Genomic DNA, 21945 nt, shown 5'->3' on the forward strand with positions numbered 1-21945 from the left:
AAACTGTGATTGTTCTGGTTCCATTCAATGGACTTCAATCATTGCAGACTGGGTTTAGTAATTCAAGGCATAGGCCCAGCTTGAAATACAGGAGGACTAAAATACAATCTGTGTTGTCAAATATAACATGCAAGTCCAGAACAGCATTCATTAGCAACTGCAAATACCAGGAATCCTGGTCCAGGTTGAGAATCCTTATCTGGACTTTGTGGTAAAAAAAAAAAAGATGTTAAATGCAGAATGACCAGAGGTGGAACAAGTCACACCTGGGCGTGTGCACACACAGACAGTGAATTATAAATACACACACACAATGAAACGCGTCATTTGTTCCATTCATCAGGAACGTCAAGACCCAATGGGCTTCCCATCTGTTCCAGGAGAGATCCAAACCCAAAGCGTCTCTCCCTCTGACTCACCCAGGAAATGACATCACACTCCACTGGCACCCTGACCTCAGTGCTGTAACAGTTCATGCCCTGGAGAACTGACCATGGGACAGTTTTTGTGCTCACCATAAGGCAAGATGAATACTGACATACACGGCTATTAACACGCATTATCACACACCCACGTTATTCATATTAGCTTATATCAACTTTATAACATAGCAGGCAGTTATATTTTCCAGAGATGCATATGACTTATCTATAACATCTTTCAATTGCAAACTCTTTGTCCTCTTCATTGTTGAAGCTGCTAAATACTAGAGGTGTCTGTATCCATGACTGTCAAAGCTCTTCTTGGCAAAATGCACAAAGATGTATGTGTATAACTAGGTGATAATCACCTTATTGTCTCTATCTAAATGATCTAAATGGCAAAACTGTTATTTTTGTTAAAGGATTTATTTCAATTATTTTTCATTGAATAAATCTGTGCTGCATTATTAAAGCAAAACATACTTGTTTAAGATCGTTTAATAGAAACGCCCTGGGGTCAGATCTCTTAGTTTGTTGTTTCATTTTTCAGTCTGCTAGAAGCAGTGGGAAAACACTTTCATTTCTTAGTGACTGAGGGTGCTGAATAATGATTTGATTAAAACATAGACATGCACACGCAGACACACACACACATGCACACACATTGTGTCTTCAAAACCTGGGAGACATTGCACATGAAAGGTGCTCGACATCAGAGGGAGTCAAATTGGCCTTGGCTGGGAGGATTGGGCCAATCAACCTCCAACCGTATAATTAGTAATTAGATTGGGATTAGAGTCAACTCTGAGTGGAGGAGCGTGGCCAATTCAAATCAGCATATGAAATGTGATTAAATTAATAAGAGAAAAATTGAAATATTAATGTCCCTTTTTCCCCCACTGGGTCTCAGTTTGATTTGTTTGAACTTTGGTTAATTATGGACTCACATAGAATAAAAGATTGTTGGCTATTTTTAATAATGTTTATTTTATTGTGCATTGCAGCAGCAGCAAACAGATGAACATAATGATGAGATAAGTCTGTTAATTTAAAATAAAACCTGACCCTTAATGTAACAAGATTCAGTACGATACTGGTCTTCCTTATTTCTACATTATCTTCAGTCTTCAGTCTTCCTTTCAGTTAAGAAACTATTCATATAATTATATTTCATCATATTTTTTGAATGGGCAAATGCAGTTGATTCATTACCGTTTGTTTCCCACTTTCCTATGTTCACCCATTCTCTGTGTCTGCTGGTTTGTGTGACATCTCTGTGCTGCCAATTTGCTCAAGAGTCCCTACGAAACTGTAATTTCTATCTCAAGAGACTATTCTTTGCAAATAAATGTCAAATAAAGTGAAAAATAACAATAAATATACTGTATACCAAATACATGTATCTGAAAAGAATATAACACTAGACTGACCTGTCACATCCATCTCCAGCACAAAATAATCCCTCGCCAGCTGATTATTTTGGTGGAGGCAGAAGGGTGCCTGCTGCCTCCAGCCCCTAAGGGTCTGTCCTTTCCTGAGATTCTATAAACTTCTCTGACATGTTACAGGAAACTCCTGTTCACCTTGAATGTTCACACTTCAGTTTCCAGACATTTTTACAGGAGTTGAGCAGGCGTGACTGGATTTCTTGGACTAATAGCCATGGAAACAGGGGTAGGTGCACAAATGGACATGGAGATTGAGCTCTTTTTGATTCTAAACCATAGGAGCCGCAGATAATTTACAATCAGTCTCCCTTTCAGTTCCTCAGTAACCATTGTGTCAAAAGAGTGACCATTTGTGTCAAAAGTTTCCTGCATGATTAGTGCTTAGGCATTAAAAGGATTAATTCTTAACAATATGCCTGTCATTATGATCTGGATTTTTTAAAAAGATTTAATAAGTGTAGTGATCAAAAGGGTTCTTGTGTGAAGGTGACAACCATTCATTTAGAAAGAGCAGGTATTTCTCCTTACCTATTGAGAACTAATTTAGAATTTGTCCATATATTTCCATTATTTAAGCTTACACTGTTCAGTTCAGTCTTGCAAAGAAAATGTAAATGTACATTAGGGTCTGTTCCTTTTGAAGCTGTTCCTATATTGAAGATGACCTTCACTATTCTGCATTAAAAGTTAATAATTGATCACACGATTACAGTTTTGCTATATTTGCATGTAACCTGTGTGAGACATTGCTGTGTAGGCTTTTGAGCATGAATGAAAAATTCAGCGCCAACAAGTCATGTATGAAGGGGAGAAGTTAAATATTGAAGAGATTGCAAAGCTATGTTGTTACATGTGCTGTTGGTGTGTTGTGTTGTGCTGTGTTTCAACAACTGGGAATAGTGGATTTTTTTTTTTACCAGCAGCCAGGTGCGTTTTACAGAAAACAACAACCAGGAGTAATTCCTGTGATGGTTGGATCAGCAAATTAGAAGACAAAGAGAGGAGGAATGATGGGAAGGAGAGAGAGACAGGGAGATAATTCATGCATGTGCAAATAAGTGTCTGCCCTGTTTCCCCTGGTTTTGCCCAGAGCTAACTGATTCACCCTCAGGTAACCACTGGTCCAGCTAATAACTTGATATTGTATCTTTGCTGAAACACATGTAGAGTTTCAAACTCAAAACAGGTTCAAGTGGAAACAGAAGCAGTGTGAATTATTTTCAAAAAACACAAGGCAGCTTTTAACTTTCACTTTGGATGAGAATGTAGTTACACAACTGTCTGTTAACAAAGCTGCTGTGATCAAATGTTTTATATTAACAATTGTTTGAAAGTGTACAGAGCATCAGCATCCAAGTCAGCAGTTCCCCTCAGCTCTGCAGAGTGTTTTTAGAATCTTTCAACTGATTGTGTTGGCTTTACAAGATGCAACTTTACTGTTTTGATTTATATTTGTTGCTCTCCTCAGAGTCATCTTCAGACACAGCAGGCACCTGTTTTCAGCAAAAATATTCTAATAACTCACTTTATACTACTTACCCAATACCCGGATAGTTGCTAAAGGACAAAGTTAGCTAAAGTTGAATGCTCCACATTTTACATTGTAGCTAGTGCACATAATGGCGTATTTAGACAGATATTTCGTTAAAGGAGTTGGTGGAGACCAAAAACGGAGGAAAAACACCTACCAACCTAAATCTAGATAAAGCAGTTAAAATGAGCTCTATCTAATTTATTTATTTACTTATTTTATTTACTTATTATTTTACCCATAATACCTCTATACTTTTACTTTGTGACGTGGTTTTGCCACTGATCCTAAAGGATCTGAATATACTAACTCAATCACAAGTTAACACCATACTATATACAGGTTTACAGCAGCTGGCCATTTTGTCATTTAATTTTTTCTCTTTGCACAATCATTTTACGCAACACCTAATTCAATAGGCTATTTTTTCCAAGAGAAAGTATTCACTACCATTAGACTACCACGACCACTAAATTCATCCAAAAATAAAAATAAAAAATTGTGTCTGGTGATTGTTTTTAATTTCACAAATCTTACAATATGAAATTTAAATGTTTTTGATGTTTTGATCACAACACCAGATGATGTATGTCATTTTCATTTAAAAAGATAAGAGCTTTTATGCCAGCCTATTGTGCACTGTATTTATTGAAAGAGAGTGATTCTTGGCAGAGGCATCCATTATGTTTTATTAATGAAGATGCTTGTACTACAGAGGGAGGGGTAGAAAAACTCGCACACACCGCTTGCGGGACACGATCACTCAGTACATTAAAATGTATGATACAAGGGAGTTAGTGAGATGGTTATCTACGTGGCAAAAAAAGATGAATAAATATTGAAACATCTTTATGAAATATTAACGTCAACACAAACAATGAAAGTAACTAAGGGATTTAGGAGTGGCCAAAAAGCCTGCAGGGGATACATTTTCAAAGGCAGCAAAGCTGTATACAGTCTTTTAGACATTTTCCACTAAGGGGGAATAGAACCAATTTTCTGAAGCATCTCAGATGAACTGCTTCACAGCATGAGAAAATAAATATTTCTTTGAGATCACAGGTTTCCCCTCAGAGAATCCTGTGTTTTTAATGCATCACTGGGAGACAGAGGGGCGGAAAAAAGAGGTATATATTAAATATGATGACTCCTGAGGTGTTTGATTTAAAGTGGATGTATCTTTTGATGCAATATTTACCTAAAAGAGTGCTTGTAAGAAGATAGGACTGTTTTTTTCCTGATGGACAGGTTTGTCATGTAGCGCTATTATCAATGCATTCATTGTTGAACTGGTTAAGTTTCCATCTGTTCCTTTGATTTGTTTGTCATCCTGTTCACTGTTGGAGTTAAGAATGTGCAACTTATCTCAGCTTTTAAATCAATACTCCCTGCAAAATAGATATAAAGAAGATTTTACATTTACCCATACATCTGTACTGGTTCATATGCAACAGGTTTGTGCTGATTAAGTTTGTGGGATGGTTTTCCTTTTGCCTCAAAAAGGTTTGACCTGTAGATGTTACTTACTGTCTGATACTGTTGTACTGATCATGCTGGCAAAAAATATATAGAATAATACTGAGATCCTCCTGGGATTAGAAAGGGCAAGACAAGCATAACCTCCACAGACATCATCTCACTGCAGGAGCAAGACAAAGAGACAATGCCAGAATGCTGATTGATGCACTTTAGATCTGCAATGTTCCAGCAGTGCATTGTAGAGAGAAACTTTCTTTTTCAAGAGTAAGACATTTGAAAGATACAACAAGCCATCCATTTAAAACCAGACCAATACAGTACAATACACTGCAAATGTCTGTAAGTTTCTAAGTGAACATTCTTACATTGCTCGAATGGATAGCAACAGCAACATACAATGTCTATATACAAGTCAACCAGTAGGAAGGCAGTGCAAGGTGTGGGAGTGTCTAAGGAGTGCTGTAATAAATGTGGGCAGGGTAATACATTACTTTGTACACATAGTTTATTGCATATAATGGGTGGTTATGTACGGCATGGGCATGTACATAAAGTCTATGTACAGTATATACACCCAGACTCCATTCATTTTTAAGGAGTGATGGATGATATATATGTGTTATTGCACAATGTGAGTTTAAAATATAATTTGTAGGGTAAGTGGATTTTAGTGTTAGAGCACAGTCACTGTTCTGTCATCTTCAAATTTCAGAAGATTAACAGACAGGTCTCCTGTGTACTGGGGAGAAATACATCCCTGAGGGCACCAGTGCTGACTGTCCAGGTGCTGGATGTGATTTTCCCCAACCTCAGCTGCTGCTTCCTGTTTGTCAGGAAGTTGGTAATCCACTGATAAGTGGAGTTGGGCACAGTGAGCTGGGTGAATTTTGAGAGAAGTATTTCTGGGATGTGTTGAAGCCGAAGTCCACACACTTCCTTGCATATGTTCCTGGGGAGTAGAGGTTTGCCCAGTAGGCAAACTGCAGGGGTCCTGCAGGGTGTCAAGCAGGGGACAGTGATGTCCTTTGGGTGAGTCAGCCCCTGACTCTCAAAAGGACTTCATGACCACAGAAATCATGTGATGGGCCTGTAGTCCTGTGATAAAGGGTTTCTTGGGGACAGGATGATTTTGAGCGTTTGAAAAACGAGGACTGTACACAGCTCCAGAGATCTGTTGAAGGTCAAGGTGAAGATGGGGGCCAGCTAGTCAGATTAGAATTTCAGACAGGAGGGTGACACACCGTCTGGGCCTGATACCTTCCTTGATCTTCTTTCTCTGGAAAAGCCAACACATCATCTTCACAGATCCTGAGTGCAGGTGGGGAGTCAGTGGGGAGGGGTGAGATGATTGCAGAAGTTCTCACACAGAGCTCCTCTGGGCAACGTCTAGATAAGGTCAGGGATACAGTTCAGGTGTGAAAGCAGCTCTAGAGAGAGAAGTTCAATCCATGGTTCCTCTCTCACCTCTGGCCAATCACGGTGTGAAGTGAGTGTGAATGTCACATCTGTAGGCTGGGAAAGCTGTCTGGAAAGATGTGGGGGCAGGTGGTGTCCAAAGCTATCAAACCATGGAACAAGCAGTTCTGAGTATACTTGTCTATTAAGGCCTCTTATTCATTGTCCGCTGGTGATCCTTCTATTGCCCACCATGCAAATACAAAAGGTCAGTGACAGGATTCCTGCTGTGAAGCAAAACAACCAGAGCACAGGGTGTCTCCATGTTCTCCATTCAGTGTTGTAGCGAGCATGAAGTGGCAGAGTAGTGTAAATCTACAGTTGCAGGTGGAGGAAGATTCAGCAGATGATCAAAGCAATATTTATGGAAGACCTCCAGCATGCAGGTTGAACACAGAGCACTTTGTCACTATGGCAAACAATTAAAATAAATTGTCAGGAAAGCCTGATGTAATGACAAATGACAGCAAGGTAAAGGATTGCAACTTTCCTCTACTCTTCAGGCGAAGGTCTTCTTGGCTCTGAATTTAATTGAAGTTCTGACAGCATCCATCATTTTAATTGGATCAAGTGGAAGGTAAATAAGACCACGCTGTCTTATTAAGGAACAGAAAGCTGGTTTGGTGGCATGATATCTCCTCATGTTACAATGCATAAAAATGCACATATATTAAGAATAATCATGCAGTTAGCCTTTATGGATACTCCACAAACAGAGTATAGAACATATTGCTTTATTACTCAATAACAAAGACAAAAGAATGACAACAATAACCTAGCCCCAGTCACACCTCCTCCTTTTATCCTATTCCTTCCTGCCACCACGGTAGGATATCAGAATCTCTACCAATCCATCCTACCCACCTCCACTCCTCTGCCATTTAAGTACCAGGCCCTCAGGTGGGAGCCATGAGGGATGGGAAGAAACGTGTGTGTGTGTGTGTGTGTCTCATGCGTAGGAGTCCACAGCTGCATGGCGCGTCTGCTTCCCCTGCCTGTAGACATGCTGCCATTCAACGCCTCATTACCATGGAGGAGAGGAGCAGAGGATGGGTGAAGGTAGGCTGCACAGACTGCAATCAGCTCCCTGTTGCTGTTTTTGTACGCACCACATATCACATTTTAGTTTCTGCATGCTTCCAGTACCAAAAGTTACCACAAGCTGATAAGTAAAATAAACCATAAAAACTCTTACTTTGACAGTGGTGCTATGAATCATGAACTTGAATCGACATGTAAGTGACTTACTATTGATTTTACACTGATGTCTTAATGCGCTCATTGAAGTGATGCTATAATTCCACCTGTGTTGTACTATGCCATGTTATTCACATATAATATTGTCATTTGCCATTTTATGTCATTTATTATGGTTTAGTATCTTCCTTTCTCTACTGACCTGGATATAAAAGTCCATTCTCTAAGTGTACTGCCAGCCTTATAGTGAATATTGATTTTGTGGTGTTGCCTATACAACCTTTAAGGACCTATGGGTACACCATCACTGCAGCCCACAGTCTTGCAACACAGTGACTGCAAAACAACTCTTCACAGTCTATATCGAACATTCAAGTATTTAAGTGGGCAGGTCATTTGGGAGAGTGTGAGTGCATGCGCCAATGAACAGGAGATGGTGTGTAAGAAGAAAATTAAATGCAGAAATCAAAAAACAAACATCTCTCAATTCTGAGTTGTCAAAGCGAGACACACAAAAGATGAAATTATTCTGTTTTTTAAATTGGCAGGATATGTTTAATTCCACTGCCTTAGATTGTGGGTTTCAAAGCATACTCACTAAGCAAATAATGTAACAAGATGGATTTTCATAGGCGTCTCCTGTGTTTCAGTGCTATTTAAAGTTTGGCCATAAATTAAGCGGTAATGCATTATTCATGACACCACTTCTACAATCTCCTGGGGAGGGGTGTCTCTCTCATTCTCTCCGTCTCCCTCTCTCTCCTCGGAAACTGTCGACATTATCTCGCTAATGGTCTGAGTCAATGAGTCACTCTTACACTCACACATGTCAAAGCCACAGGATCGTACAGGTTGTTGAGACAAAGTTAGCAGCAAATTAATTGTCTCTTCAGCATACAGTGCGGTGTGTTGCATGGAAATTCAAACAAGCCGAATATTATTGTGGTCTAAGCACTGATTTGATTTGATTTAAATGCTAGACGTCTTTCAGCATTTGTTTTCCTTTTATATTAATGTTGGTTACAGCTGCCTGCAGTAAAGTGGCGCTTTTCATTCTGCAGCAACACAGACAGTAACAAAGAAATCATATTTCACATTCACAAGACACTTCTCTCTAATTTGCCTGCAAACTAAAAGCGAGCTGTAAAAACCAATCTGACTCCAAGATTCCTGGTTTTGTGCAGCCGAGTCCAAACCAAAGTGTGAACGATAAACAGAGAAATGAAATGACAGCAAGGTATAGAGAGAAACGCACGCTATAAAGAAAACAACAACCATTTTCTCCATGCGCGTTGGGAGAGCCAAGGGTAGTAAATGTGGAGTTCAGAATGTAGCATGGTGTTCCTCTCAGTGGGGGAGGGGGGTGGATAGTGGACAGAGCCAGGCTACTTACCAGAGCCCACCAACACTGAAAGGAGGGGAAAAGTGTTGACAGCAATTTCACCGCAGGGTAGGAGCGCACACAGAGCGCCCCAGGTGCCCCGGCCCATACACAGTGTCTGATTGCAGTAAATTGTGGTGCTGTTTTTAGTACACAAACAAACCTTACTGTGTGTCTGGCTGCTCCATTCGCTGAGCAGATTTGTTGAGGACAGCGGAGAGGCAGGGGAGTCTATCGGTGCATATTAAGGCTTTTATGTAAGGTATGCTGCATATAATTTCTTCCTAGTGTTTTGTCTTTTAAGTAACACGCAATATTGCTAGAAAACACTTTATGTTATTTGATATTGTGGGTGTGCTAGAGATGTTTCTGAATCTAAATGTAAGTAAGAGAACAATTTGCAAAATGCATTAGTCATGTGTATGTAATTACTGCAATATTCAAATACATGGAAAATGTAATTTTGCAGTGAAAAGTGCTCTGGTATGTTCAGGAACAATCTATTATGAATCAAAATGCACTCTCTCCTAACTTGTATTTCACAATCACACCCTGCCTTTTTATCAGTCAGAGCTTTTTATCCGGTTATTACACCAATACGCTGTATGAAAAAATGATGAAGCATTGCCATTCTAATAGGCTGCGACATCTCATCTGAGATTCCCACTCCGTCAAACAGTGCACTTATTTTCCAGAGAGAAAAGTATTTTCCTCCTATCTCATCCATCTCGCTTATGCAAATGAGTGTCTTAATTTGGTTAGGGGCCAGAGTCAGGTGGGAGACAGGAGAAAGTACAATCTTGTTTACCTTAATGGGGAATGTTTTCAGCCCAGTTAACCAATACGGAGGCTCATTTAGTCATGCTGGAAGCAGGAATGAAGAGGCTAATAGAACATGAATTTGACCACAGTAAGAAAATGTCTTGTGTTTGAACAGTAAAGCATTTGCTGCATACTGAAATACTGGAGTATATTACGAATATGTATGTTTTTATATATTCTCTTTATGTTTCAAGCATTTCTAAGCTACTTAAACTAGACTGAGTTCCACAATTAACAATAACACAATGCATCACGTAGTTCATAAAGTCACTGTCCCTGCAGCTCATTAAATCTTTGTTTTTTACGTGTCACTTCTCACATGCAACATAATATGTAATGTAAAGTGACCGTACTGTGCAAATAACCATGGAAATGTGAACAATTCCTCCACAGAAAGTAACAGTAATGATCTGAAATGGTAGAGAGAACAAAGGGCTGAAGTATAATAATTATAGCTGCCACTGACCCTTCTGTGATAGCCAGGCACAGCGAGAGGGCACGGGAGAATAATAGTCGTCAGTTTAATCCAAAGAACTTCACTGTGACCACTCGTCCACTCGCTGCGCGGCACGTCACAATCCTTTCTCATTCTTTCTCTCCACTGTGTGCCTTCAAAGCACACAGTGCTTTTCTCTCTAGGCCCAACGTCGTCTCTAGTTGACGACAGTGAAGTCATAGCAGACGTGAAAATGTGTGCACTCAGTAAACTCACATAAACACAGCTATGTTTGGGTTTTTTATATTGTAGTGTATTAATGCATATGCATCTTCTGCACTGATAAGTTGTTTTTCCCTGTGTGTACTTGCATGAATGATGTTTTATTAAATTGAAATCTGGTAAAGAATTACTAATGTAAAATTCATATTCATTTGCACATGCATATGAAAGGCCAGAGTGGACACAAAGAGGATTTTCTCATGATCGTGACAAAAATATTTTGTTACCCCACCATAACAGGATTGTTATCTTAAGATGACATCATTATTTTATGATCATGAGAAAAGGGTTTGTGTTGATAATTTGATAGTCTGGATATTCCAACTCTAAACTTGTGATCTCTGGATAATTACTTTCTCTACTTAATGTAATGTCTGAATCTTTTCTCACAATCTAATGAAAACAAAGCTTGGTATGTCAAGATTATGAGCAGAAAAATGTCATGGATCGCAAGAAAAAAACATGAGAAACAATTTCTCACATTCACATTCTGGCCTTTGTGGTATATTTTTAAACAAATACTACAATCATTGCATGCTATGGGTATCATTTAGGATAGTACCATATATGTATTTACACCAAGTAGACTCAGTCAAGAATTTAACACAGTTTAAATCATAAAACTTCATATTCAATACAGAAAATAAGCAGGCTGGAATCAAACTCAAATATGAAAGTACGTCAAATGCCAATGGGCAATTATTATCCTGCCAGCGATTATGCATGTGCAGCCCTAACCTTTAACACCAACACCACCCACCACCTCTCTTTCTTACTCTCTCTCTGCAGCAGTTTCCTCTGTCAGTAGAGCCTGAGAGTAGAGTCACACCAGCACGCTCCACTGGGCCCCGTGAAAAGATGCCAGGTTAGTGTGAAAGGCAGCCCAAGGGACTCTGTGTGTGTGTCTGTGTGTGTGTGTGTGTGTCTGTGTGTACGTGTGTGTGTGTGTGTGTGGTGGGCAGGTAAGTGGACATCCAGGTTATCGCCTTGTAGCAATGCCAGCTACAGTGCATCATTACCTGTGCACTTTGATGGGTGTGACATTCACCTCACACCCCACTGTGGTCAGTCACCCACTCAAGACACACACACACACACACACACACACACAGTGGAATGTTCAATCAACCATACGGGTGAAACTGTCACCCTGTCTGATTGCAGTTTCTCTCACAAACACATAGATAGATTCATAGACTCACACAGACCACATACAAATGCTGTTTTTTCCACTCTTGCACACTGAGCAGATTTTTTTTTCCATTGGAAATTGACATTAGAATTGATATTTTTAATAATAGCTTCTTACAGTTTTACTTAATACTAAAGAGGGTGTCACCTAGATAATTCAGTAATACTATCAGGTTATGTCATGGCCATCTAAAAGTAAATTTACTTAAGCTGCACAGTGTATTGAAGGGGCTGTATGTTAGTTCTCTCTGCCGCCAAATGTGGTTTCATGCCAGGATAGAGTGTTTGTGAAGTTGCCAAGAGCTTCAGCCATCTTGGTGTTTGCAAAATAAGAGGTTATAATACGCCCTCTGAGTGGCGCTACTTCTTCAAGGCAGACTGGAAACTACAGTGACTTGCTATTGAAAAGTGACGAGACAGGCCAGCTGTACCGGGGCTAGCTGTTTAGCATGCTAACTTCAGTAGAAAAGAACTGGAAAATTGAAGCAAAATAAGAGTTAACTTGTCTCCAGAACTGGAGACAGCTCTTCGATGAAGAATGAAGTTTGCTGAGCATTTCTTGTAGACTGAGAAGTAAACACCTGTCAATGCTAACATTGGCTACGCAGCAAAAGCAAAAATGTACATATTTCTCCTGCGAAATAATAGTTCAACATTTTTGGCAAATATTCCTGTTTACTTTATTTGTTGCTGAGAGTAAGATGAGAAGATCAATACACAGGCCTCAGGTGCTGGTGATTCTTCATTGTAGAAGAAATAACTGGAAGATGGATGTAATTTATTTGAGAATGAAGCTCTTATCAAATCAATTTATTTACTTTCACCTTTAAATATCTTCAATTATGCAATCTGGGGCCAACCACATTCTCTAGATGGAACTACAAAATGTACCCATAATTTTTCTCATGCTAGTATAGCCATGTAGAAATACCAAACCACCTGTTAAAAGGCACCAGAAAGCAGGTAATAGCATCTACTCTATTAAAAAGAAATCTAGAGGAAGACTGATTGTCCCACCCACGTTTTCAATGTATCCTATGCTCATGACTGCATAGTCTTTATGAAAAAAAAAAGAAAGTAAGTATGTGGTCCCACAAGACGTTGGCATTTTGGGCAATTCTGGATGCAATATGATAATGTGATCTGACACACTATTCCATCCCACTGAACTGCTCAGTAAGTCATATACTGACATCGTGCTGGGTGTCATTTCAGTGGCGCGAAGGCAAAGCTGAACTCCTCCTCTTTGATATGCAAGGAAAATACTTGAGGCATCACTTGACTGAATGAGCTACAGTTTGGCACCAAGGTGTCGCCGAGTCATTCCCTATATACACAAAATCTTTCTATACCTTATGATCTACTACACATTTTTTCCTTGAGAACACCTGCTGCTTTAGTGTCTGTTAGGCCACCAATGAATATGAGCTGGAATCCATTCCTTAAACTTTTACTCTGTAGATTTCCACAAAAAGAGTGCAAATTTTCTCTTTCTAATAACGTAGTTGTATCTCACTGTATTAACTGTGAATAAAATAAAGTTAAAGACATAATAAACTAATGAGATAATAAACCAGAGATGGTGGATACAGTTTCTTATTTCCTTTCATTTAAAAGTAAGCATGACGAAGCCAGAGATACACATTCAGCTCATTGCTGACTATTGAGATCCCATTTAGTCAATTTTACATTAATTCGCACTAGTTGGGTTTTGGATTCTCTGCACATCGTTGTGTTGTATCAGCCCACGCAGTTCTTCATAGCCTCGCAGTGTCTCTGTGTGAGCATTGGAGCCATCTGTTGGGGTAAACGTGTTGTCAGAAACAGTGAAAGTGAGATGGCAGCGAAGAGACGCTCGCCCTCAGGCACTTCCTCTGTCATCACTCCTAGAATCCCGCTGTGCAGACCATGAACATTAACTTCCCAAAGCACTCTGGGTAATCACTTGCCGCCTCACACTAGCCAAAACAAAGATTGCAGGGGATTTTCTGATGCACACAGTTGGCACGCGGAGCAGGAATTGACAGTGAATGAACACTTCATTCAAGAATGTTTTATATAAACAGCAAGTGTTGAAAATCAGGCAGACGTGAAATAGAGAAAGTGACTTAATTTGTAGGGAGATCAGCGTGGCAGATCTTTTGTTGATGTTTGTGCTAATGAATACTTATCATGAAACCATACCAATCTCCAGTAAGTATTTCTGTCCCCCAAGGCAGTGTTTGGCATCAAACAATTTGTGGCACAATGCTAAGGTGAATGTACGGACACTCTAATCCACTGTTTTGTTCTGTTTTTTTGTTCCTCTGCTGCATTTTCTGCTGTAACGACCTGCAGCACTGAAACATCTGCCACAATACAAAATCAGACAGGCTGATATATGAGGAAGCAGACAGGCATCTGTTGAGGATATAAACAGGTAGAGACAGGTAGAAAGACAGACAAACAGACGGGCAAGCAAACAGTCAGATACACACACACAGGCACACACACACACAAGTGCATCAAGCCCATGCAGCATCACAGGCCAATTTATTTTCTTCAAACTCCATCTGGACATGAGACAAACAGAGTCATCTGCCGGCCAGTGAGGTGACTATAATTTGTTTGCCTGCATTGGCTGTAATATTCAGTTTCTCTCCAGGTTAAAACACAATTACTTCCTAGCAAACATGACTGGACTAAATCGGCCACGGTACCCCGTCCTGCCATCTGTTGCTTGCTTGCAGCAGGATGTGAGCATGGCTGGAAAAATGGATGTTCCCCAGAGACGACTCAGTGCCCTCATCTGATACATGTATGTACATTTGGACATCAACAAACATCTATAAGCGTACTAAGCTCACAAACACGCTTGCGCACACACACACACACACACACACACACACACACATATATATATATATGTATATACGGCGAACCAAGAAATATACACAAGCAAAACACACAGATGCAAAGTTGAGCCTGAGAAGGGATTTTGTGTCTCATGCCTGAAGTCTGCAATCTGGTGGAAAAGGGAGCAGCTTAGAGTTGTTCTCTACTATAAGACTCAATACATATGGAATGTGTTTTCGATCAAGCTCAGCTGGATGCCCAATCACCTCAAAGTGTCTTCGTTTGATTCTGCAAAACTCTCTACTTCAACCAGAGTGACAACTTTTGCGGAACGATTTTCCATATCCACAAGAAAACGCTCTATCTTCTGTTGCTGTACCTACCGCTGTTTTGAATTCATACACTTTCAAAAAAGTCGGGCAATATCTTTTCTCTAAAATATGACTGAGTTGAACCTTTTTTAAAAAAAAAAAAAATGTGTTGAAATTAATCTGAAATGCAGCGAGAGGAGAACTGTAAACATAATTTGTTCATTAGATTTACAGTATTGTCTCTGTGCCAAAAATCAAGAGTGAAACACCAGAGGGATGTTGTTAGGTTTTGTTTTACATTTGGCACCAAAAGAAAGAGTCCTTGTAGCAGCAGCAATCAGCCCCAGCACTTCCAACCCTTTGTGAGTATAAACCGTAGCGAGAAATGGCCTCTCTCTCATCCCAAATTACACCTTCTACTGGTGCAGCCCATGAAGAAATTAAATAAATACAATATGCAAAACCATGCCTAAGCTAATTAGCAGCAGGATGCCTCACAATGAATGAAGAATACAATTAATCAGTGCATGTGTGCGCATGCCCTTGTGTGTGTGTGAATGTGTATGTGTTAGGGGTTTGCCGATTAACACATATGCTCACTCTTTATTGATGCTGCCTTTGTTTTGTCCCTGCTAATCTTCAGCCTTGTGTTTTTATTCGACAACATTGTTCTATGAAATCAGCTATTTGCATGCTTACAGTTTTGCATATGCACAGAGACAGTGCAGGTTTATTTTAAATGCAATTCTTAAAATAGATAATGCATTAGGAAAAGTCTGTCTTTTTTCTTTTTTTTTTTTTAATTACATTCCTGTCCCCGTGGTAGGTAACATACAACAACTACTGCATGAGATAAGGCTTTCACACAGAATTTCAGCTCAGATCAATGGGAGTTCGTCCACAGTTGGACCCTTTCCAGATGCAAATCACAATGTAATGGTGTGGGCCTATTAATAGATTAGATACATTCTTGTCTGCTGCAATTTATTAAACATGATTAAGCATCTTGGCAGCAGTTCCAGTCCTGCTAACCAAGCCTGGAATGAGACGCCCTAACTTCTCATAGTTAGAATCAATTAAGTCATCAGTTTGATTGTGTTTTTGTTTATTATAGTTCTTTAATTAAAAGTCTTTGTTAATTTATGGTAAGTCTCAGAAAAACACAGCATGAGACAGCAGCATCTTTCCTCATTAGGTGGTGTCATTTCATAGAATTGCCTCTATATTACAAAAGCATATTTCTGATCAAGAAATCATTAGGCATAGTTATTACTATTAGGCTAAGTTCAATCATGTATAGAATTAAAGGGAAAATATCTTTATATATCTATATCTTTCTATCTAAATCACAGACCTTATTACTTTCACTCCTCAATTAAAACCCAGAAAGTGAAAACAATTTCTGATTTTAAAGGATGATGATGCCAAAATGGCAACCATCTGATGTCCGCTGAGGTCTGTGCAGACTGTGTGACAGCGAAGGCGGACTGCGTCGAAGTGCCATCAGTAACAAAGAGAGCCTTATGGCCTGGGCCCCAACGGTCTACCGTGCGCCACAACCCCTGCAACCCCCGTCGGCCATCAGCACATCAGAGAGGGAGACAGACAGCAGAGGAAAGGCCGGACCTCATCTCACCTCTCAAAGAGCTTCGTGACCCTGTTGCTCCCAGCTGCATTCATGCCGCCTGACACCAAGTTCAAAGTAATTTCTTCTCAGAGTGTGTGTGTGTGTGTGTGTGTGTGTGTGTGTGTGTGTGTGTGTATGTGTGTGAGCGTGTTGTGTATATGTGTGGGGTGGGGAGAGTAAATTAGAGGGTTTGTTCAGGGTGAGTGGTATGTGCGCTTTGGTGTGCATGAGGGGTGGTCGTGCTCTTTCGTGTGCGTACAGTGTGTGTGTGTATGAGTGCCTGCTTTGAAACCCTTGTGTACATATGTGTCTATACAGTATGTGTCTTTGCAAGTGTGTGTTATTACAGCCCCTGTTAAGCTGAGCTGAACATCTGTCACAACAGCCTGCTCTCTGGTCGATCTGTCTCTAGCGAAAAGAAAAGAAAAATAGTCCCTTTTCAGCAGCTTTATGGCAGTGGAATGATATTTCACACGAACAACATATAGAAACTAAGAATTTGCCACATGTATAAATGTTTAAAGTCAAGGATGTTTTGTTCCTCTTCTGTCATCAGCTGAGAGTCAGTGTCACTTCAGAAGAAAGCAACCACGGCAACTGTGTCTCATAAAAGAAGCTATAAATAGAGTCATTTACATAGTGTGATAAGAAAATAAGTTCCCTTCAGATGCAGTAGATGCTGTGTTTTTAAGAGAAGATAGAGATGAGTGAGAGAAAAAGAAAAAGAGGATGAGCAGATGTAGGTTGATGCACCTCAGAGGAGTCGTCTTAACCCCATTCTCTCCCCTCCATTTATTTCAACACAAAGGCATTCTCTTCTGTCTACAAGACCCATTTAACACATGAGTGGCAGCGAACTCGCGAGGGGTGGGTGGGGGTTTTGGGGGGGCGGGTGAGGGTTCATAAAATTGATGTACCTCGACATCAGCTGACCTCTGTCAGATAGTTCTGTCTGCTGAGGCTTTCTCTGATACATGTAGCAAGCCTCTTGCTCCCACTAAATGCAGGTATTTTTTCTTTTCTTTCCTTTTCTTTTTTTTTTTTTTATCAAACATCATCACTAATGCAATTCGATTTGAGTACCCCCAAGAAACACACTGAGAAGCCATTTTGGGTATTCAAGACCTGTGAATATCAAACCATTTTCCAGAGGTAATTGATCATATGTTTGAGAGGAGCGAGGCATCAGTTTCCTTGCAGGCAAATTTGTATGGAGGTGTTTTTAAAGTGGATAGGTTTCACAATGTAGATGGAGGCAAAGAGGCATGCTCAATGAAACCCCACTATAAAGGCTCAGAGAAGTATTTGCAACAGAATGGTGGGGTTAAATAATACTTGTCAGTATTCAGCAAGGGTAGAAACTGAAGATATATCATCAAATTTGATCCTGACAAGGCTGAACCAGACAGAATAAGATTCTATTTCAAGTAAACTGCTGATCAGGCTTAGTCAGAGCCGACTATATACCAAAGTTACTCTCTCCTTTGAACCAGATTTGCATATGAATTGGCAAAACTGGCTAACACACGTCACACTCACTTGTATAGAGCACCATTATGTGAAACATTTTTGTTCAATTTTTCGTGAAGGAATTTATTTTATTTTTTTTGTGTGTGTGTATATATATATATATACACACACACACACACACACACACACACACATATTCTAGATGCATTAACCGATACCGAGTCGCATTATTCTACTTCTGACTCTAATTCATTAAAGATGTACTCTAACTGCTCACGCAAAACTTTGACTAGAGCTACAAGTCAATAGATGTTTTAATGCATTGAAACCAAATTGAGCCAGTGAACCAAGGACAAGCTATAAAGTGTTGGCTTTCCTGGCGTTCTTTCAAAGCCCCCATTAAAGCCTGAGACCTTCCATGTCATTGCCATGAAACTAAAGCTTTAATTTGTCATTGTGCGCAGTGCCAGCAAAACATGCCAGCAGAGGAAATAAATAAGACACAAATGAGTTCCTCTAAAAAGAGCCTCGGCGTATAGAAGTGAGCAGAAGTAATTGACAAAATGTCCCTTAATAGGCTTTTCATCGTGGCTGACTCAAATGGTGGCTGAATTTCTGCTACCGCGTCAATTAGTAAAACTTTTCTTTCTCTCGCCCTTCTTTCAGCTCTGAAAAGACTATGAAATTGCCACCGCCCGGAACAAAAAGAAAAGCCTTTTATTACGCTTGCCTTTCAAATGGGCTGTCGACAAAACAAGTTTTCTGCCTGCAGTAGCGAGCTATTTAGGACCTGAGAGGGAGGAAGACGCAGCAGTCACAGCATCTTTCTGAAACAGGCTTGAACTGGGTGTGACAGCATTTGCATTGTGGGTTCTTTTCTTTCTCTCCATATGGCGCTATGGAGATAACCAATGAACCTACTTCTCCATACTGAAGACAGACTGAGGAGTTTTCTAAATCAACTAGGTGATCATATCAATTTCTATTAATGGCCAATGAAATGGTTAAACTTGTATTTTGAATCAAATGAATGAATCTGTGCTAGCTAGATTTGAGCTACCTCTTGTGTACATGAACAAGAAAACTGAACTGACACCACATCATGAGGACAGGAGGCATAAGCACTAACTGAGTTTAACCACACTAGCACAGAATAAACCATTTTCTCCAAACCAAGGTTAGATTTGACAGAAGGAGAATTTTGACTTTGAGGACCAAAGAATACGAAAGAGAAATAGCAAAATAATCTTTCTTTCTTTTGACTTTCCTTGGCAGATAAAAACAGGTGCCGCCATGTATGTGTGTGTGTGTGTGTGTGTGTGTGTGTGTCTACATGCCCACATGTGTCACACAGACTTTGCACCCCTGTGTCTCCATACGGCCGGCAGCTCAAAGCAGGCTGGGAGCGCTGATGGCATTAGGCTGCACGGGGGCCAGAGAACCAGCTGGCCACCAGCTCCCAACAGCCCTCCCCAGCCCCAGGACAGGCATGAAAAGGCCCCTCAGACCTCTGGGGAGTGCTTAGTGTCTTGTCGGCCATTGTGGCCCTAATGGTCCCCTGCAGTCGCACTCAGCATTCATAGCTGGCCATTATACTGGAGCGAAACCAATCGCTTTGCCACGCCTGTTGGGGAGTCAAGAGGGGACGTAGCCTCCTGTTGAAACTATGACAGCGGGTAGAGTACTCAGGCTCGGACACGGGACTCTCTGGTTTGTTTCTCTCCACGTCCTTCACTTCTCCTCCTAGTTTCTTTTCTGATCTCTTTTGTCAACCCCCCCCGCCTGCCCTCTCCCTCTCCTTCTCTTTCTCTCTGGTCAGCTGCTGGACTGTATGGGGTTGACAGGGCCCTCCAGGCTCCACCAGTACCCGCCACCTGTCCACCTTCCAGAAGATGAAGGGTCAGACAAAGACACAGCGGACATCCATAAGTCTGGAAGGCAAAATAAAATCCTAAGAGGCTGCTATGAGCACTGAGCTAAATTGATTTTTCACACTTTTTTTACAAGCTAGGGATCATTCTCTTTGCTTTAGGCCTGTTTACACATCAGTTTTGTATTACATATTTACAAACTGCAAGTCATTTAGAGCAAACACAAATTTTTATCACATGATAGAATGGGTAACTAAGCAAAAGAAGTAGCAGAATGCAGCTATGCAGCCAGTACTGTATCATAACTACACCTTGGATTCCTGCCTCTCTTTATTGTAAACTTTCATTGAGGTTGATTAAAGGTTCACAACAGGGTGTCTGGTAATAGCATTTGTTACAATTCTAGAGAGTGCAGAGGAAATGACATTCAAGCAGAACGACAAAATAACTAATCCCTTGCCGAGATCACACACAGCAGCGAGGCACGGTGCAAAGCTCGTGCGCAGCAGTTCTTTGGTTGTGCAAACCACAAATCTACAGTCTCAAAGTCACCCCCATCAAAGCTGTTATCAATTGGGCAGCGGAGCACTTTGATGTCCCAACTGTCTCTCAGGTGCACGTGGGCCAATTAGCGCGAGCCTCTCTTTGTGCAGTGGTTGTACACAAGTGACCTGATGCTTGATGTCACAGCAAGTTCAAAGGGCTGACAGTGTCAAAAGAAAGTCCCCCTGTGGGGGTCTAACATGAGTGAGAGCACAGCCTCTGCTATGCAAACACAAACCCCCTCACCACCACCCACAAGCCCCCAGAGCTCCAGGCAGGGGAACAATATCATGTCGAGCTGGTGAATTTCTAATGCAGAGAGGCGGAGAGGCACACATGTACACACACACACACACACACACACACACACACACATACATACACACACCCTCAGGACTAGCATAATACAAATGTGAAAGTACACACACACACAAAAAGATGAGGGGAAGACTTTGGAGATTAATTCAGGTTTGTGTGCAGGGAGGCAGGTAAAGTGTGGATTGAAAGCCAGAGAGTGGAGAGAGATTTTGTCTATAGGGAGGAATGATGGGAGAGTCAGAAATACAGTTTGAAAAGTTGGGTAACTTCTATCGATTGAACACATGGCTTCAATTCACCAGTGCAGAAAGGGAAAACTTTTTATTATCTTTCACTGTGGTGTGCCTTGTAGAACTGTGCAGCAGTAAACGTCATTTAAACCGGGATATGTCCTAAATATCCTGATAGAACTTCATAAAACTGGGGTGGTTATATTTTAACGATCCAGGACTCAAATTTGAAAAAAATCTGATCTATGGCCCAGACTAATGAAAACAATTTGTCTCGTGAAATACCAGTAGTCCCTCTACATGGGAAGCCATCAACAAAGTCCCATTTTCGGGGTTCGGACCCTTATTTCCAAGAAACACTGTGGTGCTGCTGCCTCGGATAGACTCATTGCTTCCATTACTGATTTCATTTTTGCAGAGATACCTCAGCAAAAAGAAATCTTTTCTGCAGATTGTTGTCATGTGGGAATGCAGGTAATAAAACTTCAGGGGTGTGTTTGGATTTCTTTGAACAATTGCAGTCTAGGGTGGTATTCAAAACTAAGGGATTCATGAAAGTTGTCTTTCAGCTAGTGATTGTTTGCTGTGTTTGCACCCACCAGGGACGTACAGAGAGCAGGCTACAATATTGGTAAGATGGAGAAGATCAAGAGGCCAAACAGAGTTGGCTGTTTGATAGATCTGGTGAGAAATATAAAATGTTATGAACCTCAGCATCATCATCAAAGAAAAATAATAAGAGCACGGATGTGAATATTAATGTACTGTAAATGTGCTTCGAAATTAATAAGTCAAATATTGTTTCGAGAATTCTGTCTGTGATTTGTCATTAAAGGGCCAATACACTGATTTTACATCAGATCAGTTTACCTGTACATAGCTATAATTAAACCTGTGAAAGTTTAAAGTGTAAAGAAGCTTTCTAAAGTCTGACACAATAACCCTTGTGATGTAATCAGGGTTATGTTGGTTTGGGCTACACACTTACACACTGGAGGCTTTGAGTCTGAAAGATGTGGGTGTTTACCAGGCAGGGAGGATATAATAAAAGACACTATTAAATTACATTATATGGAAATTAAAGCATCCACTGTTC

The 21945-nt window shown here is 40.5% G+C and overlaps 1 long non-coding RNA gene across 1 annotated transcript; it reads left to right on the top strand.

Annotated features, from left to right (window-relative positions):
• The first annotated feature begins 9010 nt into the window (after positions 1-9010).
• LOC108897849 (uncharacterized) lies at positions 9011-20127 on the top strand. Its single transcript, XR_001963358.1, has 4 exons — positions 9011-9175; positions 11243-11318; positions 16205-16492; positions 19707-20127. It is a non-coding gene; the product is annotated as an uncharacterized LOC108897849 (long non-coding RNA).
• Positions 20128-21945: the final 1818 nt, after the last annotated feature.

Source organism: Lates calcarifer, linkage group LG3, assembly GCF_001640805.2.
Source record: "Lates calcarifer isolate ASB-BC8 linkage group LG3, TLL_Latcal_v3, whole genome shotgun sequence".
Classification (NCBI taxonomy): domain Eukaryota; kingdom Metazoa; phylum Chordata; class Actinopteri; family Centropomidae; genus Lates; species Lates calcarifer.